The 27,167-nt window shown below is 34.7% G+C and overlaps 1 protein-coding gene and 2 pseudogenes across 17 annotated transcripts in view; 2 read left to right on the top strand and 1 right to left on the bottom strand.

Annotated features, from left to right (window-relative positions):
* The first annotated feature begins 2,980 nt into the window (after positions 1–2,980).
* Positions 2,981–27,167, top strand: part of pHCl-1 (pH-sensitive chloride channel 1) — a 61,560-nt gene continuing 37,373 nt past the window's right edge. For 15 of the 17 annotated variants that reach the window (XM_066391063.1, XM_066391062.1, XM_066391061.1 and 12 more), the window contains exon 1: positions 2,981–3,181. The gene's annotated coding sequence lies outside the window, so the exon portion shown is untranslated. Of the gene's footprint in view, positions 3,182–17,866; positions 18,001–27,167 lie in introns of those variants that run through there. The other 2 variants (XM_066391047.1, XM_066391046.1) reach the window with 2 other exon arrangements.
* On the top strand, positions 7,729–7,828 carry LOC136409766 (U6 spliceosomal RNA; annotated as a pseudogene).
* On the bottom strand, positions 7,812–7,909 carry LOC136409767 (U6 spliceosomal RNA; annotated as a pseudogene).

The raw sequence follows: 27,167 nt of genomic DNA, 5'->3' as shown, positions 1-27,167 counted from the left end.
TTTCCTTGCATTTCTCCGCTTCGTAGACCCCTATTATCCTGAAACTTCGGTTATGCATCAAAATTTTCTTTGAAATCTTTTCGGTATCCCGAACCTGCCCATTGCTTTCCTATACTTATTCCTTTAATAACCTGAACGAACCTGACACTATTTCTTCTCTTTGTAAGCTCAATTTAACCCGTTTCTTTTTCACTTTCGGCTCTAAAATTTTCTATTTAACCTCTATTAACCTGATTTTAATTGAAGGTTAAATTGTCAATATTTTGTCAGCCCAAACTAGCCTGGAAATGTGTCAGCCTCCTGGTTACTAAGGAATCTGTTTTGACGTTAAAAATTGGGCCCTATTCCTCTTTGTTTCACTACTTTCCCTGAACTAATCTGAACTTGTTCAATCTCCTTCGGATGTTCATATTAACTTGATTTATAATCCGGGAATTCTCTGTATGCTGATAGAGCAATATGATTTATTCTGAAATTTGCTAATAATGCTTTTAATAAAACATATATTTTCTCTTTCCTAAAATCAATTTATAAATATCAAATCTATTAAATATCTGTATTTCTTTCCCAGAAATCTTAATATCTTGAACTAAACTGTCTTTTTCTTTAGTGTTTTTGAGTAATTAGGGTAATCTGAACTGATTTGAATTTAATTCGTGCTTAGTGCGACAAAAATATATAAAAATATAAATGCAGAAAGAGCAAATTTATATTAATTTCGAATCACCTCATCTTCATTTTTTACTTTTTTTATTTTAGAATTTTTTCATTTTCTTCTTATTTCATCTAGAATCTCATCTCGTCTGCAATGACTATATATTAGTATGCGTCTGCTAATTTACGTTCTCCAACCTCTTTTTCTCTTTGTCACAACATATTCCTTATTCTTAAACTTCACCTACAGTTAAAATAAATTTTTTTAACACATAAATACGGTACTTAAATCCCAGGTCGAATTTATTTAAAATTGGTGTATGCAAAAGCATTAAATCCATTAACATAGTGAATCATTATAAGCTACGCGGATGACATATTAGTGACATTTGAGTCTGCATCACTAGACACAGATTTGAGACACTTGATTATCATTAATTATATTTTATGCACACATGCACTTAATTGCTATATTAAGACATTAATTGAGACATGCGATTGGACTTTAAGGACAAAGATTGGAAGCGAAATAGTATCTAACATCGAAGCCAAGCGTAACAGCTATACTCCTCAACTCCAGCGATACGAGCTTCTCTAAAGCGGGAACGAAGTACATATAAACTAATTTATATAGAATTACTCAGTAATTACGGGAAAACATTATTACACTTGAAAATAATCATTTAAAAATAAAATACAGTTCATCCAAAAACAATTTATTATATTGTAGAAAACAATTATCGAAATAAGTTCTAAAATTAACAAAAATAATAACAAAAAATGTAAAAGCCTTTGAAAATTAAATGCAAGGTAAGTGAAAATTTAAAAAAATATATCAGATTTTTAAAAATTTAATAATCAGTATTGCTTCTTCTATCGATGATACAAGAACTAATTCGATGAGACATGCTCTCTGTTAAACTATCAATAACTTCTTGGGAAGCATTTCTCCATTCTTCTAAAACTCTTTGTATTAATTATTCGACGTGACCAGATTTACTTTGACGTGCTCTTATCCTTCTTTTAATCTTATAACACAAGCGGTCCATTGGATTAAAATCCGGTGAACAAGAAGGCCAATCTAAAACCACCACATCTTCCACTTGTAAAAAATTTCTACCAGCTCCGCTGATATGTGGAACTGCATTATCGTGCATGAATAAAATAGAATCACCAAAAGCACCACTCCAGAGTCTTACTACGGGTTGTCGTACTAGATCCACATACCTTGAACCTGTTAGTGTTTGTCTAATGGAAATTAAAGGAGATTTGTCACCAATTGTAATGTCAACCTAAAACGTTACAGTTCTTTTTTTGTATTTAGAAACAAATCGAGCAGCTCGAAGCCTAGTCTATCTTCCGTAATTTTTTAAAACACGAATTTCCAATCGTCCCGTTGCAGGCCAATTTTAGCTTCATTTGAAAACAAGACATTTCGCTAGTCTTCAATTGCCTAGTTTTAGTGCTTCAAACATCAATTTAAACGATAAACATTATTTTGTATTGCTAGGGCTGGAACCCTTAGCTGTATTCTGCTGAAAAAGCCTCGAGCTCGAAGCCTTTTCCTGACAGTTTTGACTGAAATTCCAACACTCGTAGCTGGCAAAAGTTGCCTTTGAAGCTTGAGGCGGGATTTCTTCTTGCTATTTGAGCTAAAAAGCGGCCCTGACCTTCTGTGGTGACTTTCTACGACTTCTCCTAGGTTTTTTTTTTAAGGATTCCCAACTTCAGAAATTTTGAATAAGTTTTTGAAACAACCTCTTGTGTAATCCCCACCATTCGTGCAATTTCACTTTCAGACATGTCCTGTTCCGGAAGAGCAATAATTCTCCCTTTCTGAATGTCTGATAATCCCATATCAGGTACTTGTAATAATATTTGCGGAAAAAAACTTTTAGCTTCACTAAGGCTACATCGGAACAGTAAAACTGACAGTATAGGACAAATATGATCATATTTTTATGAATTTAACTGTTTTTACTAGTAAACACATTCGATTTTTATTCACTTGCTATGTTTTTGAAAGATAAAAATTTTTCCCGTAAATACTGGGTGATTCCATATAAAATTTGCGTTGTGTGTATGTTCTGGTATGAAGAAGGAGAATTCGTAGTATAAAATTGAAAGGAAACGTCTGGAAAGAACTTGGAAAGTTGGTCTATGAGGAAACTAAATTATACACCATGACTTGGAAATTCCTACAATCTGTTCTGTGAAACCAAAAATAAACGCTCTAACCCGAAAATAAAATGACGTCCACCGAAATGGGCGCCAAATCCAAATTCAAAAATTGTCTCCTGAGCTGGCACTTAGTCAAACCGGGGGGACGGCCGAGAGACGATCAAGTTGGACGCGCTGATGCGCGGGGAGCTGCGCGATCTGCCCGACTGCGGCGCGAGTTTCCACTTTTCCATACAGTAGCAACAAAACTCGCGTAGTTTCGAGTGAAATTTCCGTGAAAATTAGTTTTCTTATTTGGATCTAATGCGGCCAACTCGGTGACGTAATTGGGAACTTTTTGTGGTAGGTAAGCTCTTTTTATCTTACATTAAAGTACCTGAATCTTTACTAAGAAGTTATCAATGAGCTATCGCTAGTTTCCAACAATTGCTATTGAAACGCTGAAGGAAAAACAATAAAGAAGTTTTGAAGACGTGCTATAGTTGCTATAGTAAGGATCGAAGCAGTTTTATTGTCTTGGATAAACGAGTATTGCGGAGTTGTTTACGGAGCACCATTCCCAGTATAAATAAAATGCTGCAGTGTGTTGCGCAAAGCTGATAATAATACAAAGAACACGCGAACAAGAAATTCATTACCACATTCATTTTGAAATTTTGGAGATGACAACAGCAGTAAATAAGCTTAGGGTTGCAGAATTGGATTGGGACCTCTTTAGGTCTTACGGATACTTTTTAATGTTCCTTCTCGAATACAACTTAATAAAATATTATCGGTTTCTTTCATCTCTATCACTTCGTGTGGACGAAAGCGTATCAAACGCTCACATTGAACAGCATTGCATCTGCAGTTGGCTTAAAGCGAGGCAAATATTAAGATTTAATACCGTTGAGCTTTTTAAAGGAATTAGCTTAAGCCTCTTTGTCCACATTAGAAAGACTTTTATAGTCCTACTAATGCCTGTTCGATAGTTTTGGCTCGAAATCTGCTAGTCTGTAAAGAAAACTGAAAATCTTCCTAAGGAATTTTCATTAATTCAATGCAAGAAATTCCAAAAACAATTTGAGAATCCTCTTGAGAAGTCATGTACTTCTTACAAAAACCGTAAATTAAAGACTATAATTTTAGACTAAGAATTAAAGTGAAAAGATAGACCTGAATCAAATCTATATACGAAAATGTTAGAAACAGTCCCATTCTCAAAAAGGTTTATGAAAACTAACCGATGAGGTCTCTCCCCCATAAATATGGAGTTTCTTTAGGGTCAATTTATAAGCAAACAAACTGACCTTAAAGAAACCAAACAAGTTATTGCAACATAAATCACCGTTTTGGTTGCTGCACCTTAAAAGGCCCACTGGGTTAAACTACTGATAACTTCATTTTGAAAAATAACTCTTTGAAACTTTATATAGCGCATTTCGCGATATCCATGGAAACTATCCTAATAATAAATTAAACTGGACTTTATTTTAGTATGTGACTTCTTCTGACTTCCTTCAGACCAAATTAGGATGGTAGCCAGGTAATTTTATCAAGAACTTTAATTTTCACAAAGAAAGAGGTTCTCAGTTGGCTAGTTTCTAGGTTTACGTGTTTGTTAAGATGGTAATAAAGTTACCGGATCCTTCGTAATTCTGCTTTAAAGACAGATCGTTCACCAAGCGGTGCAACTGACGAATTGTTATTATTTCAGGTTCATTAGGTTCAACAATTTTGATTAAATAAAATGCATATCGTATTTGTATTGAATGATCATAGATGATAGGGGATTTTATATGTAGATAATCAAGAAATACAAATTTTCAGTGTAACTACTTACTTTGTGTAATTTTTATTTTCTTATTATTCATAGTGTTATTCATAGTTTGTTTGATGACTTTTCCTCGTACTCCTAAATAATAAATGAAATTAGTTTTCAGGTGCACGAATGGGCAGGCTATAAATACAAAATTCAGTTAATTACGAACTTGTAACAAATATCTAGTTGAAAAGCAAAAATGCAACAACTGAAATAATTGGGCTAAAATAAACAGGTCGCTTTCTTGGTTTCCGTCGTCCTCTACTCCGACTATAGATATTTTTAATGTTTTATTACCTGCCGCCAGGCTTTCCTGTATGTTCGATTTTTTGTTCGATAGAGTATATAGAGTGTTTCCTAATTACGTGTAGAAAATTTGAGGGCGTAATCCTGGATGCGTTTAAAGTAGAAAATGTCTAATAAACAATATCTGAAAGTGTTACTTTTTGAAAAAAAAAAGGATGATAAAACATACTAAAAAAAAACTTTTCCTTGAATATTTTCAATATGACTCAAATTGGATTTTTAAATTTTAGCATGCGAATCTGTAGTAAAGAGCCTCATATTTACATGTATTCAGATTTTTCCATGCGACAGTGGCATACACTTGGGATTTCTTTGTTATTCTATTTACAGGCGAAATGTACGACACTGCGCTTTTCGTTAATTAAGACCAATTTTTATGTTCTTTATTCTAAACAGAAGCGGAAAAAAATTGCAGGAACGTTTTATTAATAATGGATCAGTGCAAGATTTATTTATTTTAAAATCAAGAAAAAAACTTACACCAAAAAAAACGTATACATACATATATAATATTATCTATTACTGATTTTTAAAGTGGCAGCTAGTTTATAATCAGTACAAGATTTACTTAAGACAGATGTATGGTGGTCATTTTCAGCATTTTTTTTCTTAATTTTGAAATAGATAATCTATAATAAAAAATTCAATTTGAGCCTTATTAAAAATATTCAAGGAAAACGTTTTTTTTGGTAGATTTTATATCCCATATTTTGAAAACAAAGCATTTGTGGGCATTTGTTCATTAAGCATTGTCCACTTGAAATGCATCCAGGATTAATCCCTTAAGTTTTCTACATGTAATTAGGGAACACCCTGTATAAAACCCTCATATGTATATCAGTAACAAATAAGTTGCGGTTTTTTTATAGTGGTTGTGATTGCATGTCATCTTTCTAATATTGAGGTCTACAGCCCTCAAATTCCGGTTTAATTTCAGGTCAATATTATCTTGAAAAATAAGGGGTTTCACTTATTTACATCATATGTACATTATGTAAATTAACTTATGCTTTACATAATAACTCTAACCATTTATTTCTCAAGGTAAACTGGATTTGAGATTCAATTTTAAACCTTGGTATTTCAATTATCCTTGAAGTATATTTATTTTTTAAATAAGAAACAGATTTTTTATAAGGAATTGGTACAGGGTGTTCCATTTAAGAAAGGCACAGATGGCGATGTTTTGTAAGTTGTCAATGCTTATTTGTTTCTTTTGGTGCTCTTAGAAAATAACGTAACCTGAACTAATCGACTTTAAGGAATTTTTGACCCACCCAGTAGATCAGGAACTTTCTGAATACTTTCGAATATACATATGCAAATAAACCGGTTTTTCCTCAACTTTAATACGATCTATTTCGAGAACAAATAATCTTTGCATATACATTGATAAATTTGATTCAATCGACCTATTTCCATATACAATTTGATATATTCCCTAATCAATAATTTTCTGGGGCATCCTGTAGAACACATTAAAACCTGGTTGCTCAATCTCATATGGTTTACCTAATCTTGCCCCTCATATAAGTAAGTGAGGAGACAAATAAGGTTTCTTAGTACATCTACAAAATAAGTGATGGATAAAAATATAAAAAATGGTATTGTTTTCTTATGGAAGGCAGAAAATGGACACCGTGAGTAATGAATTTAAGTACTGAATGAGAAATGGACGATGTCGCTGTGAGATTAATGTCTTTATAGACATATGATGAATCTATCTAAAATCAATCACAGACAATTGCTTTAGTAATTTTTTTTTTAGGTCAGTTTATCACCGTAGACCGACGTTTTACTTTGATAACATTTCCATTATCTAAAAGTAATAGATAACAATTATTGGTCTTGTGAAAATAGGTTTTCTTACGTATTGTCTGTATTATATACAATCAGAACCGAGGCCTGCAATTAGGCCATACTATTCTATAGAATATTCTCGAAAATGTACCTTCGGGCTTCATAAACTTCTCATGCACGATACTTACAAATTATTATTGTTCCTCCAATCTTACGACAGTATAATGGCATAAATTATTAAATCCAGCAATCGATGTACGGATATTATTGTTAATCCTTAATTATTATTAAGCATGCACAATGGTAATTATAATCCTATAATAATGCATAGGTCAAAGGGGATAAAGGTGAAAAAGTAGTCTTTGTGCTTATGTATTTTTCAAATTTTGGTAAATGGTGAAATATTGCTGTGCTAATTTAAAACTTCACAAAGGTGGGTAGTTCAAATTAGTTTACGTTTTACTCGGTACAAAGGGGAGTTAGAAGGATATTTTCTGGTAAAAATTCAGTTTCCTCTTTCCTTTTCTGATTAACTAATAACGTATCTGATATTGATTCTTCAGATACTATGTTCAAAATCATGAAGCGCATTTTTAATCATGTATCCTAGGTCACATACATTCCATTTTCTACAAACTCATTTGAAATATACCCTAAATTTTCAGCAAAATTAGACGTTTCTCTTTTGGACCTTTCGAAGAAATTTCCCATAAGCTTCATGAAAACTTTAATCTAAAGTTTCTTCACAGGCATTTCCTGGTAGTAATTACTTTTGGGCCCACAGTACATAACGGACGCTTTTATTATAGTTTTAGAGATTTTTGAAAAATTCAAAAACAGGGCTCTTTCTTATTAAATTTAGAAACTACCTAGATGAAGAAAAATTGAATTTTCTCAAAAAATTTTCCACGGGATAAAGTGTCTTACGGGACCGTAGAGTGAAAAGGGGCGGGGGGGGGGGGGGGGTAAGGTAAGGTAGGTAGGGTAATCAAAACATGGTTTTGGAAAATTGAAACGATACAGAAAAGATTAACACGGCCCCTGCAAAAGGATAACACTCACAATAGTCAAGGTTAGGTTAGGTGGTAATAATGTCTGTGGTGATCCTTGCGCAGGGGCTATGCTAATCTTTCCTGTATCGCTCCAATTTTCCAAAACCATTTTTGGTTACCTTACCCCACCCAGCACCCCTTTTCACTCCACGGTCTCGTAAGACGCTTTATCTCGTGGAAAATTTTTGGGAACATTTTTTGAGAAAATTCAATTTTTCCTCATCTAGGTAGTTTCTAACTTTAATAAGAAAGAGTCCTGTTTTTAAATTTTTCAAATATCTCTAAAACTAAAAGTGTCTGTTATGTACTATGGACCCTTACTTTCATTTGATTTCGAGCTTGCCTTTCTTCTAGGGGAGATTCTAAGGAATCTTCAATGAAGTCCTGGGAAATTGTATCCTAAAGTTTCTTAACAATTTAGAAAATTTTCCCGCAGAAAATGCTATTTAACATGTTCAAAAATATCAAATTAGATACTTCTAGGTCATACGAAGAATGATGATTTTTAGGAAAATTTTTCAATTGAGCTTTGATTACTCGAAGTAATTCGAATTGTGTTGTGATAATATTCTTTTACAAAGTTTGAACCAAATTCTATGAATTTCTTCTTCTAGACATTCTGGAAAATTTCACTTCTAGAAAGGTCAAAAAACTGACATGGATACCTATTGAATGAAAGAAATTTGTATTTCGAAGGTAATTATTATTATTAGAATCTGAGTTTGTCTTGAGAATGGTTGCACTCTCTATTTTCAGGATCAAACGAGTTTCTATTAAACATGTTGAAGAAGCCGCGGTAAATTCCATAAGATTTCTTCACAGTTAAATGATTTGTGAACGAGTTTGAGAGGTTTCAGGGAGCTTGTTTGGGATCTGCTGTTATTTTCATTTAAAGATGTGGTTTCCATGAGAGTTAAGGATTGGAAAATTATCTGGTTTCCTCACCCTTCATATCTGATCACCTGTCTGATCACTTCTTCCAATCCCCAACCCGATGTTAACAAAATCAAGCAAGATTTTTCTTTTTCCACACCTTAAGCTCCGCTATGCCCTTCTTGTTGATGTTTAATGACAAGGCGTTTCCCAAGTTTCACTGATAAATGTCAGGGAGGTCGTAACGTACAATATTGTGAAATATATCCCTGTCCCTTCCATTTCGTAGCCTAGTCGCATCATCAGCGAAAAGAGTAAAGCTTCCCGAAATAGCCGCTTTGGGATAATTGTTAATGTACAGCGGAAACTGCAATGGCCCCAAGACGAAGTCCTGGGGCTCTCCACAATCGACGTTTCTTTGAGAGGAGATCTGGTCGCTTCCCACATACACCGTCCTCAATTTTTGCAACAAAACAAAGTAGCTGATGCAGTCGAACGCCTTGGAAATGCCGTAAAATGCCGCAAAATCACCATCATTCATCCTTAAGTAGAGGCTCTCCAACAGGGCAAATATCGCATCATTAGTACCCCCTTTGATCAAAATATCATGCCGAAGTAAAAATGTCATCATTCTTCTCTTTGCAAGTTTCTCGATTATTTTTGACGTTGAGAGAAAAAGCGCTATGGGTCGGTAGTTTCCAAGGGGCTCTTCGCCCTAATGTAACTGGATTAGGGATATTGTGTATCATTCAAACTGGTAATTAAGGATTCGATAGATTAGTCCCTCCGAATACTAAATCTACTGAAGCCACATACAGTAAATACAGTTTTTATAATAATAGAACTGCACATGAGATATTATCAAGCAATTTTCAAGTAATACATGGAATTCTCAGTTTCCTGTTTGGCATGCGAATTTTGTCAGGTCTAATTACTCAAATAGCTAAATTTTGGGATGTTTTCAGACTTAATGAAATTACAACTGTCAGAGGCTAATTATACTTCACTATATCTCCGACTTGACTAATTGTCTACGTTTATATGATGAAAGCCCCATATGCGTTCATATTCCTAGGACTTGATGTATTTTCGTGCATCTGGCTGAAGAACAGACATGGGAATTCAAGATAAACACTATTAGAACTGAAGTTAACAATTGTTATAAAACTAAAAAAGAAAAAGAAAGTAATTAAAAATTATTTTAGTAAATAAATTGAAATTACCTTATAATAGATGCTTTGATGACTTCCACTGCAAATGTCGTCTAAGCATCTTAGCAAGCAATCTGGGATCGGTGACTTCGGTTATTAATTACCCAACCGAATAACTCGGTTAAGACGAATGCATATTTATGCGAATCTAATGAATCTAGCTTAATGGATTTAAAATTGAATAACTCTAATCCCTCAGTTTATGTACTTGTAATTATTTAACGACAAAGACAAATCTAGATGGACATGAGAGATTAATAGTCCTCCAACGACTTGGACAACTAACCTGATGCATGGGCGACGAATCCCTGACTATACCACGAACTTTATGCGACTCATATAAAATATTTAGAAAGAAATCAGAGATCCCTACATACTTACCACTTTGAGAAAGTTGGAAAAAAGGAAATAGGGGCGTCGGGCGCCATCGAGACGCCCGACGTCTTTAAACTTCTCTAGAATGAAGGCATGCCTAGCAATTTTATCTTGGAAATATTGACCGCGTTCTAAATTATGTATACCCTACTTTAGATTGTGATGGTAATGTTGGTATTTTTACCTCATGATTTCACATGGATTATTGTTGACACCTACGTGGCATTTTTGAATATTTACACGACATACTCCCTTGCAAGAAATAATCTTTATCAATGCATTGTGAGGTAATGAAAGTTGTAGCTACTAAAATTTATTGCACTGGTCCATTATTGCTTACAATGCAGACGTGAAAATGTGGTTAATCCCTCAGCATCTTTTTCAGAAATGAATTTGCTTAATTATTTAAAAATTATGGAAATGTTCGAAATTTGCTCTATAATAGAAAATCGTTTATGGCATCTAAAAGCCTGCATAAAGATTCCAGACTTCGTTAAAACATCGACACAAAAAGGAAACAAGAAACCGACCGTTAAAAATGATATACAGGGTGTCCGTTTCTGGAACTCCAACATCCGGATCTCGGGAATTATAAAAGAAAGGAGGAAGGTCGGTGGAAATATCAAAAATTCTGTTTTCTCAAAAAGTATCTCGCACTTTCGGACCTCGCAAGGAGAGTTATTTTTCGAATATCTCCCACAGTCATCGGAATTTTTCAAATTTTAAAAAGGTACGTTTTTGAACTCAAACAGCACAATTGTGCCCCAATTGAACCGACCTCATATCTTTTATCGTTACCGAGATCCCCAGCAACGAATACCCTGTACATAGCTGATATGTCGCACTTAGCAATCATATAAAAGTCCTATCATATAGAAGAATCGTCTTATTTCAAGACAAACTTCGCCCGGCGACATAAACTAAGAAAGACGCTAACAATCGTAAGGCAAGGCAATCGTATTTGCACGAAGGAAAACTAATATCTAAGCCCTCTTCAGGTCATTACCTCATTTCGATAACACCATTTATTTCAACACACTTTACCAAAATTACGTAAATCGCGAAGTTGATTTAGAAAATTGGTTTAAACTTTCCAACTCAATACGAAGAGGACGGCGCAAACTTTTACAACCTAATCTAGCAGAGGCGTGCTGAAAGTTATAGAGTGAATTGAGTCCCCAGTAGCATGTAAATTTGATTACGTTCAATACCTACCACTAAAGCCTTTTCATAAGGGATGTATCAGTAAGTAAGCTCAGTCAATAATCAATTTTCGGCACAATACTGTCTTTGTGGTCTTCTCCGAAAAGACGTGTATATTTTTGATCGAAAATCCATTGTTTGAGGTTGTTGTTGAACATAGACCAATAAATACGTTTGACGAAACAACTTTAATGAGTTTGTTCAATGACAAAAATAAATAAACTTCTTCATGTGTTTGTTATACTACCGGGTATTGCATTTCAACCATTGCAATATATTTGTTCCCAAAAAGAGCTTTTCAGCTCTGCTGTTCTAACCCTAACTAATAATTGCTCTTCCAAAAAGTTGGAACAAAAGTAGGTATGCAAATGCATATTGAAATTATTTACGTACCTGCTGAAATTGTTCAGTAAAATTCAAGACATTGACATGATAATAAATAAGTAGGTACGTAAACCTGTTTTGCAATCCATTTTGGCCAGTGTCCAAGATAAAAAGCTCCTTGGATTAAATTTACAAGGAACCGATAGCATTTTAATGAGGGGGTTTATTTTATCTATGGTCAGTGAGAGGTTTAGATTTGGCTATCAATACCTAGTGTTATCCTTCGGATTTTTGAAAAGAGGTAAATCCTGCAATGTATTTTTCTAGATTGTCTTCATCCTTTATGTTCAGCAGATTCTTTCATCCTAATTAACTTGAATCCCATCTACCTCCCCTTTGCACCAACATTAATTAAACTGGTGTTGTGAGTTTTAAGAAACGCAGGCTTCGGACTATATTTTTACATAATTTCAAAGAAATTTGTGGACTACAGTGAATGATGGAAATTAATGGGATTCTACAGCTGGTGCAAACTGGTTTGAGATTGAAAATAAACCAAATTTTATTTCTCATTCTAACAGTAGAATATACAGAGTGTCCCTGAATATGTGGGCAATCTCTCGGATTCATAGAAAATGCATCAAATTAATATGACAAGTTCCTATAGAAGTCTTTTCTGCAGACCCTCCCTACAGATATATTAGGTCGTGTAGTATGAAATGAGTAGATTCTCGAAATGCCACATTCAACTGCGAATAACTTCACTCTAAATCTATATTTGGACTTGACTTTTTTATGTGGAAAAGGCACATTCTTCCTCTTTCGATCAGAGTTTAAAGTGTTAAAAATTATTGAAAACTTTTATTTTTATAAAAATTTTTGTGCAGCCATGCAAAATAGTGAAATTCGCGTGTTAATGAAATATGAGTTCCACCGTGGAACCACAACAGCCAGACGGCTCGCAATATTAATGATGTGTTTGGTACTGAAGTCACTTCACAGCAAACAGTATCTCGTTGGTTCATGAAATTTCGTTCTGGCAATTTTGACCTGAACTAACCTAAACAAATGAACCACGTGGACGACCTGAAACTCAAGTGGATAATGATTATCTGAAGGCCGTGGTGGAAGCGAATCCACGTCAAAGTGCAAATGAATTATCGCTAATATTCAGTGTAACCAAAAAAACAATATTGACTCATTTGGCTGAAATTGGTAAGGTGAAAAAGCTGGACAAGTGGGTACCGCATGAGTTGAGCGACATACAGAAAGAACGACGTCTCGAAGCTTGTGTTTCTTTGTTGTGCCGGTATAATAACGATCCATTTTTGAATCGGATTGTTACTTGTGATGAGAAATGGATCCTATATGACAATACCAGACGTTCATCGCAGTGGTTGGATCAAGATGAACCACCAAAACATTGTGCGAAAAAAAATCTTCATCAAAAGAAGCTTATGGTGTCCGTTTGGTGGTCCAACGCAGGTGTCATCCATCACAGCTTCATGAAACCTGGTGAATCGATTACGGCTGATGTCTACTGCCGACAACTGACCGAAATGATCAGGCAACTGACTGTTAAGCAGCCAAGATTAGTCAATCGAAGCGCACCGCTATTGTTGCACGACAACGCTCGGCCACACACCGCACAAGTCACCTTGGCCAAGCTACAGGAGTTGGAATTGGAAACTCTTCGTCATCCACCGTATTCACCCGACTTAACACCCACTGATTACCACTTCTTTCAAAATTTGGATAACTTCTTGGTAGGGAAAACATTCAACTCCGACGAGGCTGTCAAAGCTGCCTTCCAAGAGTTTATCGACTCCCGGCCTGCAGGCTTTTACAGCAGGGGAATCAATGAACTTCCCGTTAAATGGCAGAAGTGTATTGATAATGGTGGTGCATATTTCGATTGACAATAAAAACATTTCATATGAAAAAAAAATGACTAAAGCTTCAATTCAATTCTACTCATGTCATACTATACGACCTAATATAAACTCCTGAAGGACGCCTATAAAAATTAGCTTTTCTTAAATAAGTTTTAAATAATTTAGGATAATTAAATTTTTTTTAGTGTGATGGATGTTAGATGCGGTTCCTTAAAATTGAACACATTCCTTTAAACTGAACACGTTTGACTTGTTTACTTTGTAAGGAACGCACCAGCTTTAAAACAGAAATAATAATTTTTCTACACCTTGTATCAATAAAGGCATCAAAATAACCTTTTTAGATAGCCTTTACTTTAGACTAAAAAAAGGTATTTCTGCTCGTTATCGCAAAAAATTAATCGTTTTCGAGAAAAAACATTTTTTATCGAATACGCTTTTCATCAGATAATTTTGTATGTTTGTTCAATACAGGCTCCTATTGATCGTATACATTTCCTGGTTCTAAGAATTAGAAGAATTGTTGGACTCTCCACAATGTTCCAAAATTGTTTCTTATTTCCTTACAATGAAGACAATTTTTTTTCAATAAGTTTTCCCTATTGTCTAATATTTTTTTTGCAAAATTTAAGACTGTAAATTATTAACTGACCCTAGCACACAAACCATATTCGGTAAAAATTCTTCTTTCTCGAAAACGGTTCATTTTTCCCATAATGAGCAAGAATGCCTTTTTTAATCTTAGGTAGAGGCTATGTAAAAAAGTTATTTTGATGTCTTTAATGATACAGGGTGTAAAAAAGCTATGATTTTTGTGTTAAAGCTGGTCCGTTCTTGGCAAACCAAACAAGTTAAATATGTTTAAATGGTACTATTTTAAGGAACTTCAGTTGACATCCATCATATTGAAAAATTATTTAATTACACTAAGTATGTTAAAACTTATTCAAGAAAAATTGATTCCCAGAGGCGTTCTTTAGAAGCCTGTATATCTGTAGGGAAAGTCTGTAGAAAACACTTTTATGCCAACTTTTCATATTATTTTGATGCATTTTTAATAAATCCGAGAGGTTGCCTACATATTCTGGGACACCCTGTGTAAGATATATAATTGATAAAGGTACCATTATGTAATGAACCAATTCTTAAAGGCAAAAAAAGAGAATTTGGTGACGTAAATTTGCATGTTTACCAGACCTCATTGAAATAGAAGATTCGCAAAAATTTTATGATCCAAGACGTTATCACTCAATGGCAATGGAGGCATTAAAACTGCATCAATTAATTTCAGATTTGAAACCCCTTCAATTATCGTGATACACACAAACATTTGCAGCTTGATTGGTTGAGAAACAGTGGCGTACTAGAACTGCAACCTAGAAATGAGAGTGCATTTATCAAATCTTATGAAATTGGCCACTTCTGAAAAATTGTAACTATGTCCGTAAATTTGCCGCATCTCGTGAGTTTGGGGATGAAAAATTTTCTCAGGAACATTTGCAGCTGGATTGACGAAAAATGGTGTGGAAATGCCCACAAGAAAATGGAAATCTTTTAAGAATTTAATGCCAGTTAACCGAACCATTCGTAATAATGAAGATCGGATTCAAAATTCTTCAAGAATCTCTCATGAACAGTAAAATTTATTGATCAATGGACAGATACTTGAAAAGACAGTGTCGTAGGTATGGAATCTCGTGTCTCACGAGAAAATGCAATTGAAAGAAGTTTTGAGAATTGCGACTTTTAGTAGACCTGCCCAACTAACAAGTTCCAGATAAGAAATGGGAAGTCAGAGGCAGTTCTTTAATGAAACTTGCAGAGATATTATATTAGGTGTACAACTTTGCTTCCGCCGTTTTTGAATAGATGTATGTAGCGGTAAGTAATGATCGAAATAAATAACCCCATGTGGGCATGCAGGAGCCTTGGGCACCTGTTAACATAACCTCATAAAAATATTAGTCTATTTGTGTCTTCATCATAAAGTTATTCGCAATTGAAAATGTCAGTGTACGAGCCAAATTCTCGTCATTTGCGGGAGGTTTTACTTTTCTGCTTCAATATGAAGAAATCTGCTGCTGAGGCTCATCGAATGCTCTCAGATACTTATGGGGAAGCCACTATTAGTGAAAGGACATGTCGTGAGTGGTTTCAGCGCTTCAAGAACGGTGATTTTCACGTCGAAGACCAACATAGCGGTGGAAGAAAGAAGGTTTTCCAAGATGCGAACTTGGAAGCATTACTTGACGAAGACTCGTGTCAAAGTCAACAAGAATTGGCACAATCATTGGGAGTGACTCAACAAACAATCTCAAAACGCCTCAAAGACATGGGAATGATTCAGAAGCAAGGATATTGGGTGCCGTACGAGTTGAAACCAAGAGATATTGACAGGCGTCTGTTCGCTTGTGAACAGTTGCTTGCAAGGCAAAGACGGAAGGGATTTCTGCATCGTATTGTGACTGGGGACGAGAAATGGGTTCATTACGATAATCCCAAACGCAAAAAGACTTGGGGATATCCCGGCCATGCTTCCACGTCGACGGCCAAACCGTCTATTCATGGTTCCAAAATCATGCTCTGTATTTGGTGGGATCAACTCGGCGTAATATATTATGAGCTGTTACAACCAACTGAAACAATCACAGGTGCTCTTTATCGAACCCAATTAATGCGTTTGAGCCGAGCATTGAAAAAGAAACGGCTGCAATACAACGAGAGACATGATAAAGTGATTTTGCAGCACGATAATGCTCGACCCCATGTTGCGCAAGTGGTCAAGAAATACTTGGAAACATTGAAATGGGAAGTCCTACCCCACCCGCCATATTCTCCTGACCTAGCTCCTTCTGATTATCACTTGTTTCGATCCATGGCACATGGGCTAGCTGACCAACACTTCCGGTCTTATGAAGAAGTAAGAAATTGGATAGAATCGTGGATCGCTTCAAAAGATGTCCAATTTTTTCAACACGGGATTCGTATGCTGCCCGAAAGATGGGAGAAAGTAGTGGCCAGCGATGGACAATACTTTGGATCCTAAAGGTATAATTAGTTTTTTACAATAAAATCGCGAAATTCGGAAAAAAAACGGCTGAAGCAAAGTTGTACACCAGGAAGTATTTTCCAGGAGTTGTCCAGGGTTGGACCAAAATATTTCACTTCGGCCGTGTATGCTATTGCCACATTATAGTTTCTCTGAGAAACTTAAGTATCGATCCTAAAGAAGTTGTGGATTATCTTGGAGTTCTAAGTACTTCCAATCCCATATTAGAAACACTTCAATGGTGAAATCATAAATCTCTTGACAATAAAGAGATTCTCCAAGTTCATTCAGCTACTGATACTGGCGCTACAGCTATAGGGAAAGTAAAGACAGACTGGCTGAAATAACAAATTTCGTATTTTCCTTCGTTCTGGCTAAAAAGGAAATAATATTTCCTGCTAAATTAATTGAATTTTGAAACTTCAGTTTCTTTTCTAAATTAAAAAATTAATCCTTAAAGCCCCACGCAGTTTTATGTCGGAAAATTGTATAAAACTAGAAACAACAAAGTCTTATACGCCAGCTATGCAGTCTTCAAAGCTCCCTAGCTTTTTGAACGTAAATTTTATTAAAAACGCCAACTCTAAGTTTGAGACATTTCCTCTTTTATTAACATACTAAAGCCATTTACTCCCAAAACAAGACGCCGTTCTTCGCAATAATAAAACCGGAATCGACTATGTCTTACACTCCATCGCCTTGTAATAACGGGATATGTCAGCGAATATTATCCAGAAAATTCAAATAACGATGTCCTCTAGAGGCACTAAGATATTAAATCTTTCCTTCCAAACTGATTAAGGCACAAATAATGCTCGTAAAGATGAAGGGAACAAGTTAATAGCTTAGGGCATGGGAAAAGGGCACGTCCATGCATTGTATGCAGTTAATTTTGAAACAGGCATCGATTTTCCTGCCACATGTATTCGTGCGGAATTGTAAGTTATGCACACATAATCTTTATATAATATTAACCCAGCCTGCATGGCTGTAGATGGTCGTATGTATAAGCTACCCAAATGAATAATCGATCATTGCCTTACCATTTCGGAGAATGGCAGTAGAAAAATTGAATAATGGCTAATAAATAAGATGGATTGATGGCGAGTCACCATCTACATTTCAAAGTAGAATACGAAGCACGTTATTTGAATTCGTTTATCCGACAATACTGCTCCTGGCTAATGTAGGGGGAATAAATTGAAACTGATTTTTAAAATAAATTGCCAATTAGTACTGCTGAAAGAGACGTTGAAATTGTCTAAGAAATATTAAGGTAAGAATTTTTATTTTGCATTCATTTATCAATTTAGACCTCACAAATTTAGCACTCGATCACCGAAAATGTGTGTCAAAAGTTTCGATGTTATTAAAATTAGAAGAGGTATTTAATGGGCTTTTCATAAATAACCAGAACCAAAGTTTAACAACTTATTTGAGGCAATAAAGCGCGACTGAAAGCTTCGAATTATGTCAAGGCACTTAAGTTTTCGCAACATGATTAAAATATCCGGTTCTGTTCTGAGAATTTTTAATCGAGGGTCTAAAATATTATGTTATCATTAATGGATAGAGACACAGCAAATTTTACCATAAAAAATCCTAACGACCATGTACGTCATAATATACCGCCGTTGAATATCTTTGATTTAAATTTCACCTATATAGTTACCCCTATAGTTAGAGCGTAAGCGATAAATAAATAATAGAATATTTGTCAAATCCAACGCTTAAATTTCAGTTTTAGTTAAATAAAACGATGGTGTGAGGCAATTTGTAATTTGTGGAAATAGACAAACCCATGAAAGCACGTGGTTAATTGGAGATATACAGTGCGTCCCAGAAACAACGGTACAAATGAATATTGTGTGTTAAAGAGCAAAAAATAGAGCGATTCAGCTAAACTTGCCTTATAAAAAGGTTGCTTTCATTCTACAAATACTTTTTTAATTCTGTAAACTGAAAATAAATCTCATAATTTCTAATTTATAAACTTGAATTTGCTCCTAGAGTGGTTTTTGGGTACGATAAGTTCATTTACAATATCTGTGTCAAGGTATATCACCTGTGTCTTACTGTACTACAAAAAAAACCGACATAACTTTTTTTTATCAGTGGCGATAACTTCAATACTTTTAAGAATGTTGATGCTCTGAACTGTTTTACATCAAAAGGGATTTTGAAAAAAAAATTCGTCTAACACCTGAATTTTTTTCTAAAAACAAAAATCGAAAGTGTACGTGTTCCGCTATTTCGGGCTCGAAAATTTCATGATTAAGATAGAGAGAGAGAGAGATAGAGAGAAAGAGAGAGAGAGAGAGGGAGAGGGAGAGAGAGGGAGAGAGATAGAGAGAAAGAGAGAGAGAGAGAGGGAGAGGGAGAGAGAGGGAGAGAGAGGGGGAGGGAGAGGGAGAGGGAGAGGGAGAGGGAGAGGGAGAGGGAGAGGGAGAGGGAGAGGGAGAGGGAGAGGGAGAGGGAGAGGGAGAGGGAGAGGGAGAGGGAGAGGGAGAGGGAGAGGGAGAGGGGGAGGGGAGGGAGAGGGAGAGGGAGAGGGAGAGGGAGAGGGAGCGGGAGAGGGAGAGGGAGAGGGAGAGGGAGAGAGAGAGAGAAAATCTTTATTTCATAAGAAGCAGGCTATCGACCAACTGGTCTGCCTAAGTTGCAATTAATTATATCTTTAATAATTATAGTAATCGCATCTGTTAAAAAAAGTCGATGATCAATATTTTTTGTTTATGCCCTTTTTTCCAAAAAAAGCTTTTTTGCCTATTTTTCTTTGAACTTTGATTTTCTTTTTTACTTCATTGCGTAATGAAAAGAAACATCTCATACCTATAATGAGTTTAATGCGCGCACACCATAATCCATAATACAGGATCGTACCGGGGTTCAAAGTTAAAAAAAGGTTATTTAAAATTAGTTAAGCACGTCTCTAAGAGACAAAAAGACCCAATAACAACAAAAATACATTCAAACAGTTCCTTCGCAACAAACTGCGTGATTTTCGGCAATTTTATGCATTACTTTTAAAAAATGTCCTGATGACCTTATACAATATATGTAGCTATGTTTTTGGCCGTCATATATTTTTCGTAAACTTTATTAGATTATACCACCTCTTGCGGCTACATAAAAAGGCAGATTAATCAATTCTCTTTTACCCTCTTTGGGCAGTTTCTTCACGTAAATGTGTTAAAGTACACTATGGGCTTATATTAAAAGAACAACCCTGGTGGTCTTTATTACGTGCTAAGAAGACGTAGTCCCCGAAGTAGCCCTGATGTAATAATTTTGCTGATTCATTCTTTATCGTACTGCAGAGCGCAGAACCTTTCGCCTTTGAAAAATTAAAGTGATTTCTTATGAAGTTTAAAAAATTGCATATTTGAACGTATAACAGGAAATTTATAGCCAAACTTGAAGCTAAGTTAAACAAATAAGTATCACGTTTTGCAGTGAAACAACCTGGCCCCAAATCTATTGTTTGCATAGTTGTTTGTACTACTACTTCAAATAGAAACGTTTTGCCGATGCCAAGTGCCAAATTTACAACGTTATTTTATTGAGCTTTGGAGTATATTTTTAGCTAAAAATAGTTTTAGACTTTGTCTTTAATAAATTGAAGTCAATAATTACACACATACAATCAGTTCGACTTTGGCAATGTGCCTTTCAAGAAACGACCTACCAAAAAAACGGCCGCTAAAGTTATTTATGTGGCTCCAGGGTTTCTAAATAGAACAACCACTCCCAAACAGACGTTTGAAGTAAATGAGCCAGCCCTTCTCCCTACGCATATAAAAAACGCTGGCAACATAAACAAAAAATATCGATTTACCCGTTTATACTTATGTAAAAATAAGCATTATGTTGGTTGACTATCAATCTAAAGTTCTGCACCCCACTTTGAAACATTACAAGCACTACAGCGTTATTATTCATAGAATTTTGAAAGTGGCGTTTAAAAATAGAACGGGCCTCGACACGAAAAAGCCACCCTTGTGGGGTAATTGAGGGAGACGACTTGGGGGTTTAATACTATTGTTTAATAAACATCACTCAAGAGTAAACCGAAAACTGGAAAATTAATCCGGCACGGGGTGAGATTTGGGAGGCCATTCGAAGCGATTGTCACGCACATCGCGAATATTTGGGTTAAATGGTTGCAGAAACAGATGACAACGATTTTGCAGAAATAGTAATCATTTTTCCTACGGCTGTGTGGTAAAGGGGCTTTGCCGCACGCACTTGTCAAATGGAAGTAGCACTTTACTGTACATATCAAAAAATTTGACAGCACGCGTAACAAAACGACATGCGTCAACAACCAAAATGTTTGTGTGCAGTCATTCAATTGACATTGACTGAAGACTTTAAGTACTCGACACTTAAATGGTGACCGAACTCCGTTTCGCATCGATCGTTCAACTGCAATTAGCGTGTGATAAAGTATCCCTTTTCGCTCAGATTAGTTAAATAAGCCTTGCTGATGTCCAAAGTTGCATTTTTGTAAGTCATTCTGATCGTAAACCCTGAAATTAATAGAGGATAGAGGGACATGATATGAAAGAATTTTAAATATGACGAAAAGAAGTAATAAATGTCCGAAGATTCCTTTAATTAATATATTCCCACTGAGAACTATACTAAATTCTCAGGTTAGTCATTTGTGGCAAAAACCAATCAACTAAACCTTTGGATTTTATATAAGGCGATCTAGCTATGGGAGTACCTTTTACACTTTTTTGAACAATTAATGTAAGTTTTCAAACGAATGTATGCAGCAAAAAAAATTTTTTTTCGATTTTCAAGAAAATATTCGCTAAAACTGCATTAATTACTTATTTGAAAATCTATCGTTGTATAATGTAGTGTCGGTTGGTACTTCCATTTTATACAAATTCCAGATCCTTCTTTTCACTATCACCCCTTGTAACTCTCACCATTTCGGAGATAGCAATGGTAGGCACACTTAAAAAACATACCGTATAAGTAATTTTTAGCATTCTAGGAGTATCTAAAAAGTTGTTTCCCTAGACCTACTGCAATCCATTTTTAGTTAACTTAATGATAATTGTTAGTTTATGCATTTATTGTACAAAGTAGTCCCATTTCCATTATTAAAATCAAACATTATTCATTATACTCATTAAATTTACATTTTGACTGGCTTCAATAACACATTTTGATGGCTAAAGCTCACAATACAAAATTTGTACTTAGCAAAATGGAGTTTCTAGGACATAAATCAGTATCAATTTCTCCCTCGAGGCCTAGAAAGGTTTGTACCCCATCGATTCCTTTAATATTGCGTGTCGTTTTCTGCCACGTTGTATTTATGAGTAATCGAAAACAAGAACAATAGTTATGCGATTCGGTAACCATCAAGGAACTTTCCCCGTGTGATTTGAGTATTAGTAACCAAGAAAAGGTCTTATACGGAGCTTCCCATATCATTATCGAACAGTTATTGTCATCGATTTCACAGCAAATCAACCCTAAAGGTTTAATCCAGAAATATTTCATGAAGCAGCTATTTTTGGATTTCATTGAACTAAATGTCTGAGAACCTCAACAAATGCTGATAAGTTGTAACCAGAGCACAACAAGAAATAAAATAAGCCACCGGTGGTTTGGCAAGGTTGCAATTACATCAGGAAAATTAACCTGATGTAAATTCGATTTAATTTAAAAGCAAAGTATCTGCGTGACGTAGAATAATTACTCAGCAACATGTAATATTTTTGTGTGGAAATTGCTACTACGCAAATTGTTAAAATACACAAAAGGGTACATGGAAAATTCTGCCTGTAATGAAATATAAAAGTTTTTTACGTTAAATATTAATCAAAATATAGACTAATTTTAAGGGAGCACATATTGGAAATTCATGATTAATTGCAGGATTGCAAAGACTGAACTTTGACCTTGGTTGAAGCCTCAATCCAGAAAGCAGTACTGTGGTATTAGCATGCCGGAAATTAAAATGCTGGCTATTTTTTGGCCACATTGCCTAAATTTCTTTTCGATAAAAAGATTTCATGTAGGGAGGTCTTCTTCCTATTGAAAAAGTTCATATTAAGAAGTTCAAAATGAAAGAAAGGCCCTCAGCTATTCTTTAATCAAAAGTAAAAAAGACGACTCAAGCTCGAACGAAAAGAACCCTTGTTAACGTTGGGGTGATAAATTTGTCACCTAAATTTTTAGAAAAAGGAAAAATCACGGAACTAAACTGTATGGATGGTAAACACTCATCTCATTCGTTGAGCAATTGCTTCATCATAAGGTGAGTAATGTGTTCATTTCACAAATGTCGATTTAAGGTAAATGATTGATGTTACAATTAGTAAAAAAATCGTACAAACACTTGGTGCTTCATCATTTTGCCATTAAGTAAAATTGAACTAAAAAAATAGAGTGTTTCACACGTTCTCTATGGGGTGTGACAGAATGTTGTGAGGAAAATTTAATGATAGATTGTATAGGGTGTTTCAATTTGGAGTGTTTTGATAGCAATTTTCATAGCCAACTTACGTCAAAATAATTAATACGTTGTATTTCCCTTATTTTCCATAATAAATATTAAAGTTATACATATATATCGTTGAAATGGGTTTAAAATTGTCTATTTTGTTAAGCCATGGCCACGTATGATTTATATTATAAAAAATGAAATTATAGCAATTTGTAGGAAAACAGTGAACACCAGAGAAAATTTGAGTATTTCATTAGATTCCTCTCAAAAAAGTGATATAATGATGTTTGTATGCAATTCCAATATTTTAATAAACAAGAAAGTTGTTGGCGATTTTCAAAATGGTCAAAAATCGAAAAACTTTCTATATTTTAGTGGACTGTGACGATATGGAGAAATAATTTTTTATATTAAACATTTCTCAAAAATCAGGTCCGTAGCACCTAAATCAGTTTTTTTCTATCTATTCAGGAAATAAGTTTTTCTTGTCGAAACATTCCCAATTGAAACACCTTGTACATTACAAATATAAAAAAAAGTTCATATAAAGTCCGGAAATGTTCCGTTTTCATGATACGGGGCGTTTTAACTTTTCCATCTTTAATAGTTTATTTTATATTTATTGAAAACCCGTTGAAATATTAAGATGAGTTCTGGTACACGCAAATGTATCATTAAAGGTCACAATTACATGTACAAAATTGTCTTCTAAAGCACTTACAACAGTGACGTTCGTGCCGGGAAGTCTTTATGGTCTTATGGTTTTTGCAAAAATTAGTAGCGTACAGTTTTTCTCGCTAAACATAAAGACTTACCGGCACGAACGCCACTGATGTAAGTGCTTTAAAAACGGAGCATTTTAGGACCCATGTTTATGTGAGCTTTTCTTCATATTCATAGATGTACAATCTGTCCTTAAATTTTCCTCACAACATTCTGTAACACCCTGTATAATTCAAAATTCTTACACTTTTAATCTGTTACTTTCTATTTTTTACTAATTTTTCATCTCTGCTGAAAACGGTAACACCCCAACATTAACAAGGGTTTTCATCCAAGCTCTTAGTAAAGTAGTTATTCTCAGTTAGTTTTAAACTAAGAATAGTGCGCAATTTCACTGCCCCACCCTCTACTTATGGTTATTACACTAAAAAGGCAGCTAATAGCTAGTTGAGTTTAGCTTCATATGTCAGTCTTTCAGAGCGTAAACATCGTTAGGAAAAACCTTTCCAAATTCATTCAACGGGATGTATTCCAGTCTAAATGGAAACCTACTTTTCTTTGGTTCGATTTATGCCGAACGGTGGATAGACACAAGTCGACTCGTGAATATCTGATTTCTTAGAGCAATAACAGTTCGAACGTTCCTTATCGACTTTAGGGGATCTCGGAATTTTACTTATCATTTTGCTTGTGGGATGAATCGAATCAAGGAAACAAGAAGATTAGAATTCAAATGCCGGATCGTTGAATTGAATTTTTCACTTAACATTTTCCTACCTAAAAGTGGAAGAAAATAGTAACAAGGAGAACTGATTTTGAGTAAACTGCGAGAATATTGGTTATACTGATTGATTCATACAGTATTGGCCATAATTATTGCAACTTTTAAAATTGATTTATATTTTTGTTTAAATCGAAAGGAGAAATGCGCCATCCTGTACGTACATCCTTTATTGAACTATCTTTATCATACTTATCAGAGAAAAGGAATGTATTATCTCTTCTTATTTTCACCGGTATAAACAAATTGTGTTTCTACGCTGGCTAAAATTATTGCAACTATCTATTTTGTCCTGTTGTTTTGAGAAAATTTTGCTCCTCAGTTTTTGTTTTCAATTCGACTATTATTTAGTGAATTTTCTATCGTGGCTCGAAGTGAAACGTATAGTGGTAACATTAGAAGCAGAGTAATTAATTGTTATAAGATTGGCATACGGCAAGTCAAAATAGCGAGAAATTTACAACTTCATAAATCGACACTGTCGGGAATCATCAAAAAATTAGTTCGTACTGGTAATATATAATAATGCCATTAAAAACACTGGTAGACCAAGAAAGTCCTTCAAGCAATTGAACCGAAAGATTTTAAATGTTGCGAAAAGAAGTCCTTTCCTGTCTTCAACGAAAATCCTGGGTGAAATCGACCAAGCAGGATCATCTGGCCTTTCAAGTCGAACAATAATGTAAAGACTGTGAAAATGGCTTAAATAGTTATAGACCTGCCAAACAGCCTTTGCTCTCAAGAACATTAAAGTCAGGCTCGAGTTCGCTCAAAACCACATTCACTGGACACCAAATGATTGGAAAAGGGTCGTATTTAGTGACGAGTCTAAGTTTAATTTATTTAGACGTGATGGCGTGATTCACGTAAGGCGACCTAAAGGCCACAGATTGGATCAAAAATACACTTGTCCCACTATGAAACATGGCGGAGGATCTGTAATGGTTTGAGGGTGCTTTTCGTCATTTGGTATGGGTTCTCTACAAAAAATTGAGAGAAGAATGGACAAGTTTATGTATAGAGACATTTTGAGGAACGTCTTGGAACCGTATACAAATGAGGTCATGCCGCTTAAATTCACCTTTCAACACGATAACGATCCAAAGCATACATTTAAATTGATCAAACAGTGGTTAGAATAGCAAAAAATACCTGTTATGAATTGACCGTCCCAAAGTCCTGATCTCAATCCATTTGAGAACCTATGGGAAATCTTGGACCAGAAAATTCCGGACCGAAAAGTTAAAAATGTCACGGAACTATTCGAATTATTATCAAAAGCTTAGTCAGAAATGGATCCAGCTATAATTGAGAAATTAATTAATTCTATGCCAAATAGAATGGCAGATGTAGTGAGGGCTAAAAGATATTACACTAAATATTAAAAATTTATTTCATTTTTCATTGTTATAGTTAATAAATTAAGCAAAATAATTTAGTTGCAATAATTTTAGCCAGCATAGAAACACAATTTGTTTATACCAATGAATATAAGAAGAGATAGTACATTCCTTTTCTCTGATAAGTAAAGGTAGTTCAATAAAAGATGTGGCGCATTTATCCTTTCGATTTAAACAGAAATATAAATCAATTTTAAAAGTTGCAATAATTATGACCAATACTGTATATCCGATTTTTTAAATTTTACCCCAATTTTTACATCATTTTTCACACCGCACTAAACGTTCCCATTGGAAAAAATAGAATATAAGTAATAAATTGGCAATCTGTCAGAATTAGAAAGATAATAAATTAATAGAAAATGCGGTTAACTATATATAATGAGAATCAATGTTTTGGCCAACGTACTTTGATGTGGTCTTACTCGTTTATTATTTAATTCCGTATAATGGTTACAATAGATCCTTATTTTTACTTTTTATTACATTTATAATAATATTATTATTATGCTTAGTTAGAATCAAAATTAGCACAGGTCTTTCATTAATGACTTTCGAGGCGCCAGCGAGTTGATTTAGTTTAAAATGAATTTGATATCTTCCACTACGATTTTCGCAAAATTCACGAATTTTTGAAAACATAATCAAAAATGTTTTCAACAAATTAAGATCGATTCTCAAATTGTACAACATAACAAAAACCCATTTTTATGAGATAAATTTGAACTGTAAATATTGTTCAGTGCTCAATTTCGATCCCAGCCCTCAAATTCCTGTGAAAACCGGATTCATAGTTGGACTTGCACGGTTACCGATTTATATCTTTTCTTTCTTTGGCCTGTCGATTAGTATGCTGTTCAGTTGTTCAGGTGCATTTGTGAAAATAATTTGATTTTGATATCAGATTTAACCCCACAATAACCGTTACGTCAGTATTTTTAGTTATTGTGCGAGCATGGCTGTGGAGAGATAGAATTAGCAGTACTCCAATGACGTTATTTGACGTTTATAATTTTCCAGAAATTTATCTGCATGATTTATCATGCTATTTGTACATATAAGTG

The sequence above is a fragment of the Euwallacea similis genome, chromosome 6 (assembly GCF_039881205.1).
Source record: "Euwallacea similis isolate ESF13 chromosome 6, ESF131.1, whole genome shotgun sequence".
NCBI lineage: Eukaryota > Metazoa > Arthropoda > Insecta > Coleoptera > Curculionidae > Euwallacea > Euwallacea similis.
Note: the sequence above shows the minus strand (reverse complement) of the source record. Positions and strands in the feature narration are given on the sequence as shown.